This window comes from Phoenix dactylifera, chromosome 3 (genome assembly GCF_051530095.1).
Source record: "Phoenix dactylifera cultivar Ajwa chromosome 3, Ajwa_hap1_PhDact_Kaust_v1.1, whole genome shotgun sequence".
NCBI classification, from domain to species: Eukaryota; Viridiplantae; Streptophyta; class Magnoliopsida; order Arecales; family Arecaceae; genus Phoenix; species Phoenix dactylifera.
The window spans coordinates 26,285,030-26,291,539 of NC_143192.1; the positions used below are offsets into that span (position 1 = coordinate 26,285,030).

At 47.7% G+C, this 6,510-nt stretch overlaps 1 non-coding gene across 1 annotated transcript; it reads left to right on the plus strand.

Moving 5' to 3' along the window:
• Window positions 1-6,158: 6,158 nt before the first annotated feature.
• On the plus strand, window positions 6,159-6,264 carry LOC149768003 (small nucleolar RNA R71). Its single transcript, XR_016400088.1, has one exon. It is a non-coding gene; the product is annotated as a small nucleolar RNA R71 (small nucleolar RNA).
• The last annotated feature ends 246 nt before the right edge of the window (window positions 6,265-6,510 follow it).

The window sequence follows — 6,510 nt, forward strand, 5'->3', positions numbered from 1 at the left end:
CGACGCCCTCGGATTCCTCCCTCGACAACTTCGACAGGCCAATTGGGGACTTCACCGGCGTCCCCCAGATTGCCCTGATTTCCCAGGAGGGGTCTGCATCAACGAAAAAGAAGCGCTCCTTCCAGTGGTGAATGGAGGTAGGACCCTCCTTGACAAGGCCGCACCCTCGCCGCGCTGCGAAGCACCACCACCCTTTGTCCTGGGGGTGGCCGCTCAGGCCGTAGAGCTCCCAGAAAACGTTCAAGGTGGCGGGAATCGCATGCAAGCGACAGAGAACCTGGAAGACCGTCAGAGCACGCCACGAGTTCGGCACCAGTTGCGTCGGTGCCATTCCTAAACCCCGGAGCACCTGTAAGACTAGGTCTGAAGGGGGAAAGCGGAACCCGGCCTGGAGGATGCCCTCATTGATGGCGATCTTCCCTCGAGGAGGATGAGACATCCTCTCCTCAGGCCCTGGGAGCGTGACATTGCAGGCCTCGGGAAGGTGGTACCGAGCCACAAATCCGTCTAAGTCCTCGGCGACCAGTTTTGACTTGATGCTATCTGCTCCCACTTCGCCCATCCCTAATGGCCAATCTACGGTCAGGACGGGGTCAAGAAGGAGGGAAAGGCCGGAACGACTGGGGTGCACTAGTACAAAAAGAAAAAGTATGAAGAGCTCAAAGTAGAAGAGTGGGAAACTCACTTGAAGAGGAGGAAGAACGGCTCCGAGAGCGTCAAAGGAAAAGCAAGCGAACGTTTCGGCGGCAACAATGGTAGCGCAAAGGAGAAACTCGAAAATGTCCGTAAAGAAGAAGACGGACGGGGGAGGGCCCCCGATTAAATAGGCGAAAGGGCAAGTGACACCTCGATGACGCCAGAAGACGCCTGGCCGCCGAAGGGTCGCTCGCACCCCAAAGGCGAATCGACACCATTAAGGAAGGATGTCCGCCGAAATCCTCAGGTTGCCAGGTCAGCAGCAACCGCCATACGCCATAAAGAAGGCGGGAAGCTTGAAGCGCGCGCGCCTCTCCGAAGGATGGCGGCAATCTCGAAACATCACTCCCTTCACCTGTTCCCCTTCTGGTTCCAGGCTCGGAAGCGGGGGGCTACTGTTATGGGGGAATTGAGCCGCCATGCCCCACGTGATCGGCACGCGTATCCAGGAAAGCTACGGCTGCCCTATGATCCAGCACTCCGACCCCGAGTCGGACCTCCTCGGCTCCGCAGCCCGACCCCGGGTCGGCTGCCCTATGATCCAGCACTCCGACCCCGAGTCGGACCTCCTCGGCTTCGCAGCCCGACCCCAGGTCGGCTGCCCTATGATCCAGCATTCCGACCCCGAGTCGGAGATCTTTTGATAACGACAGGCTATTCTCCAGAGGCACGCCGCGGCCTCCTGCTCCACTACCCCCTGCAACGGCTGTACCCGATGCTGCCCACGATCTCCTGTATCGACCGTACAAAGCGGAGCTCCACTACGCCCTGCCATGACCGTACCCGGCGCTGCTCCACGACGCCCCGTAACGGCCATGTCAGTGGCCATTCTATCGTGCCCCACGACGACAAACCCCCCTGAGAGACCTCCCAGCCAGGTATATATGCGGCTGGGGGGAGAAGGGGGGGGTAAGCAATACCTCCCAGAGCACTCTCTCCCACTTGTGATTATCATCTCTCCTCCTCCAATCTCCTCTGACTTGACCGTCGGAGGGCCATCACCACCCTGGTGGTGGTGCAAGGCTTGTTTGCAGGTTCCTTGGCGGAAGGTGGAGCGCAACCAGCACCAACCAAGACAACTCAGGCGGAACCCCGTTCACACCGTCGTGTCAATCGTTCTCGGTTTGGACCACCAGCAACAGTAGGAATTAAAACTTTTAAAACTATTAGGAAGATCAAATCTTCACCTTGCGCGGGTAGATGATCACCGCAAATCTGAATTCGTGGTTTTGGAAGAGGGTTCGCTTGAAGCCGTTCAAACGTCCGGCCTCTACGGGTATCCACACGAAGCAGGATCCGATCCAAGCTCTCTATCTCACCGGGGTGCTAGCTCCCTTGCAGAGATAACTTTGATGGCTGATGTCCTCCCTCTCAATCAACTCTTGATTGTGCTTGGAAGGAGGAAGAAGAAGGATGAAGACTAGGAAGAAGAAGAATCCCTGCAGCCTTCTTCTCTTTTCATGCGTTGGAGCCAAGGAAGAAGACCAAGAGGAGGGAGACGCCTCCTCTTCTTTTCCCTTTGCTGATGGCGGCTGAACCAAGGAGAGATGGAGAGGGGGTGGCCACGTGATGAAGAGGAGGAAAAGAGATACTCTAGGGCGCCGGCCCTAGTCCTCCTTTAATAAGGATGAAGGGCTCCTACAAGTTAGGAGCCCTTGACAACTTTCCAAGAGGGGGCGCCGGCCCCCTCTCTCTTCATGTCGCACCTAATCAAGTGGAGAGGGGCTGATGCCCCTCTTACTTGGTTAGCCTAATCCTCTTCCAAAGAGGATTAGGTCCCTCTTTCATGGTTTAATCCTAATCTAATTAGGATTGGCCAAATTGGGTTCAATCTATGCTAGTCCTAATCCAATTAGGACTTGAATGAACCATGACTCAATTGAACTCTTCAATCCTAATCCAATTAGGAGTCATGTTGATTCATTAGATTAATAATTAATTTAGACTTAAGAAATCCTAAACCAATTAGGATTTGTTTAGTTTTAGTCCTAATCCAATTAGGACTCTATTTGAATCCGAAGTCCTAATCTAATTAGGATTTCTAGGAATCCTACTCCAAGTAGGAATCCTATTTTAATTCAAAATTCCTAATCTCATTAGGATTGTAGGAATCCTATTCCAAGTAGGAATCCCAGTCCTACTCCAACTAGGATTTCCAGTCCTAATCCAATTAGGACTCTAGAAATCCTACCCGAAGTAGGATTTGTGTTTAAGTCCAATTAATTAATTTCCTTTGTTCCTTCTTCAACTTCTTATCAATCAAATTGATTTCTTGTGATTCCTAATCACAATTTCAACCATCGGATCGGTCAATACTTCTAGTGTGTGTGACCCCATAGGTTCTATTCTGACTGGTAGTGAGATATATTGTGATCTCTATCACTATATCATTGAAAACTCCTTTCAATGGGTTGGAACGATTCCAACTCTACTCATTAGGATTTATCGATCATCAAGATAATCCCTATGAGTCCCACCATCCACCAGTGACACCTAGCAGCATGTAGTGGCTACGCAGCAGAATGGAATGATGAACCTCTAGGTGCAGTTAACGTGTGATACAGTCCTACTATCGTGGATCCCTACAGGACGGAGGTCATAGACAACTCGTCAAACCCCATCGTCTGTCATATGTCAAGATTTATTCGACTTGAGTTCGATAGTGGAAAACTTTTTTTCCACTTTATATTACTGCCCTGGCCAAGGTCTTAGAACTCAGTCTAACAAATCACATAGGATCACTCCTCTTCTATCAAGGTCGATAGATTCCTTATAGGTGCATACCCTACTCCTACAGTGAACCTACTGCAGCCAATCTACACTGCATGGACCCATATGGCTAGAGACCATATATGTGTGCAGTCAAACTACAATAACCTCACTGTGAGTAGCCGAAGCACCGCAGGTCAAAGGACCAGTCATACTACTGCAACATCAAGCAAGTCACTGACGAGTGGATAGACATCCAAGTGACTTCTTGTCTTGGTCATGCTCAGTACCCTTGTTCTCTAACAAGCACCTGCACTATCACTTCAGTGTCCCTACACTGTGGACTCAAGTCTCATCCATCCAGAAGAAAAGTGATCTGTGCACTGATCGGATCGATCACCGTCCTCGTGATGATCCATTGATCAGGAGCATTTAGAAATTAATCACCAATGATACATGGCTCAAATTCTCAACTCTTGAGAATATGTATCATCATCTTATTAATTCCTTGGACGATTCATAGACACATAACAATATGAATGAAAAGACGCATTTTATTTATTCAATAATAAATAGTCAAGTACAAAATTATGTCCCTAGAATCAACAATGTGTCAGCCAAATTGGCTTCTAGGGCATACATCTAACAAGGAGATGAGTGAATCACGGGTGAGAACAGAGGAGCTGGGATTTAGTTGGGAACATGATTCGTGGAAGCTTTGGAATGTTGGGAGATTTGGGAATCCGACTGGGATCAGTCCGGAAGAAGATTCTGGTTTTCATCCGCATGAAACAGGGGATTTGATATGGTCATGGGATGTTTGGATATCGGCTGATAATAGGGAACAGATGCATGGTTTTTTTTGTTGATGGATACAGGAGATCCTTGGAACGGTGAGAATGATTCTAGAGAAAGCTGAAGTCAGGGATCTGGTTGGATGCGGGATCACGAACGTGATGCGGAGGGATAACGAGATGAAGCTGTGTTTGTTTGGGATAAAGTTGCAGGGGCTTCGGCTGAGAGGAATCCGGAAGAATGAAGCTGGACGTTGGGGACACTGGATTTGGTGAAAGTTGGATTCGAAATGGGATACGGGAGCTGGGAGTTGGATTCGGCCGGGAGTGATTTCGGAATAGAGGAAGATGCATGACGTGGCCGATGCGGAATGAAGCTTACGGCTGGCAGCTGGGAGTTGAAGCTTAGATGGAATCCGTGGGAGGTTGGGATGTCGCCGTTTCACGGGATGAGGATGAAGCACTGGAATGCAGGGGCTTCGGAAGACATGGGAGGCTAAATTCCTGGGATTCCTTTTGACGTGGATGAAGGGGAGGAAGGCATACAGTTGAGATTACTCGAGCTGGAACTCTGTTCCGAAGTAGAGATAAGGATGCAAGGGAGATGAAGCTCGTGAAATGTGGGTGGATGAAGTGTGATTTCCTTTGGCTGGGAGCAAGACTTTTGGACACGAGGGAGGATGGCATGCAAGCTTGTATGCCGACGTGGACGGTTGGGAATTTGCTCTATTTTGAGTATGGGTGGATTACGTGGAAGATACTTTGATATGAAGGGGACATGCATGATGACTTGGGATGGACTTAGCAAGGAGTGAACAGGGGAGTTTGAGCTCAATAAATTTGGATTCAGGGCTCATCCCAAATAAGTTCGACCTGTATTCATTAAGCTTAATCAGTAAATAAGTAAAACTCGAATAATTTATTAAAATTTAATGATGAAGGTAACAAATTTTTTTTAGTTGAATTTACAAAATATGTGAATTAAAATAATGATAAGTGCTATGAATAAGATATTAATTTATGCATTATTTAGCACTTATCACTCTCCTCTTCTTCACCTTGCTTATTGTTACCCCCCCAACCTTATTATCTATTATACAGCCACTTCTCAGGGTAGTCAAAGCATTGGCTTGCTCATGATTTAGTTGAGTTCCTTGAGCCACGTATTGTCCCCTTGGATTACTCATTGGTTGACTTGGAAGCTTACCTTCCTCTCGTTTGTTTAATGCATTGGCTAGTTGACCCATTTGGGATTCTAGCTTAGCAATTGATTGCGTGTAAGAGTGCAATAGTTGTGTGTTTGCCTCCAAACCTTGAAGGGCAGTCAACACCTTCTCCTCAAAGGCTGTATTTCTTTGGGTTGGAGGAGGAGGGTGTTGAAATTGATTTGAGGGACGGTAGAGATGAAAATTCTGAGGGTTTTGAAAATTTTGGAAGAAGGGTTGGGAGGTATTAGAAGCTTGCTGCCTCCAAGAAAAATTTGGATGATTTCGCCAACCCGGGTTATATGTATTGGAAAATGGGTCATTACCCGGTCTGGGCTGTGTTTGGGCAGCATTGTTGTGTTCTTGCACGAGTTCGGAGAATTGGGGTGCTGAGGGGCACTCATGAATAGGATGCGATGGGCTAGAACAGATAGCACATACTTGTGCTTGGGAAGAGCTAACGACATGTCCTCCTATCATTAGTTGGTCAATCTTATGGGACAATGCATCTACCTTGCTAGACAGGTCCATAGAATGACTTATTTCACAAATGGCCCCTTTTCTTTGAAAATTCGGGGGTGCTTGACGAGAACATGAAGCATGGTGGAGGGAGTTTTCATTAAGATTTTCAAATAGTTGCCATGCTTCATGCTCACTTCGAAGCATGAAAGTCCCCCCGCATGCAGCATCGATCATCTGACGGTTTCGTTCAGTCAAACCGTCATAAAAACATTGCACTAGCTGCCACTTAGGTATTTGATGATGAGGGCATTTACGGATTAGGTCTCGAAATCTCTCCCAAGTTTCATGAAATTCTTCTCCCTCAGTTTGGGAGAAGCTTGTAATGGCACGTCTAAACTGGTTCGTTCTTCCTATGGGAAAGTATTTTTTAAGGAATTCTTGTTGCATTTGATCCCAAGAACGAATCGAGTTGGCTTCTAAAGAATTCAGCCATTGTTTGGCTCTATCTTTAAGGGAGAAGAAGAATAATCTAAGTTTTAGAGCATCATCAGTAAAGTTCTGAATCTTGACAGTGGTGCAAATCTCAAGAAATTCATCTAGGTGTATATGGGTCTTCATTGGTGAGCCCATAAAAAGATGGGAGC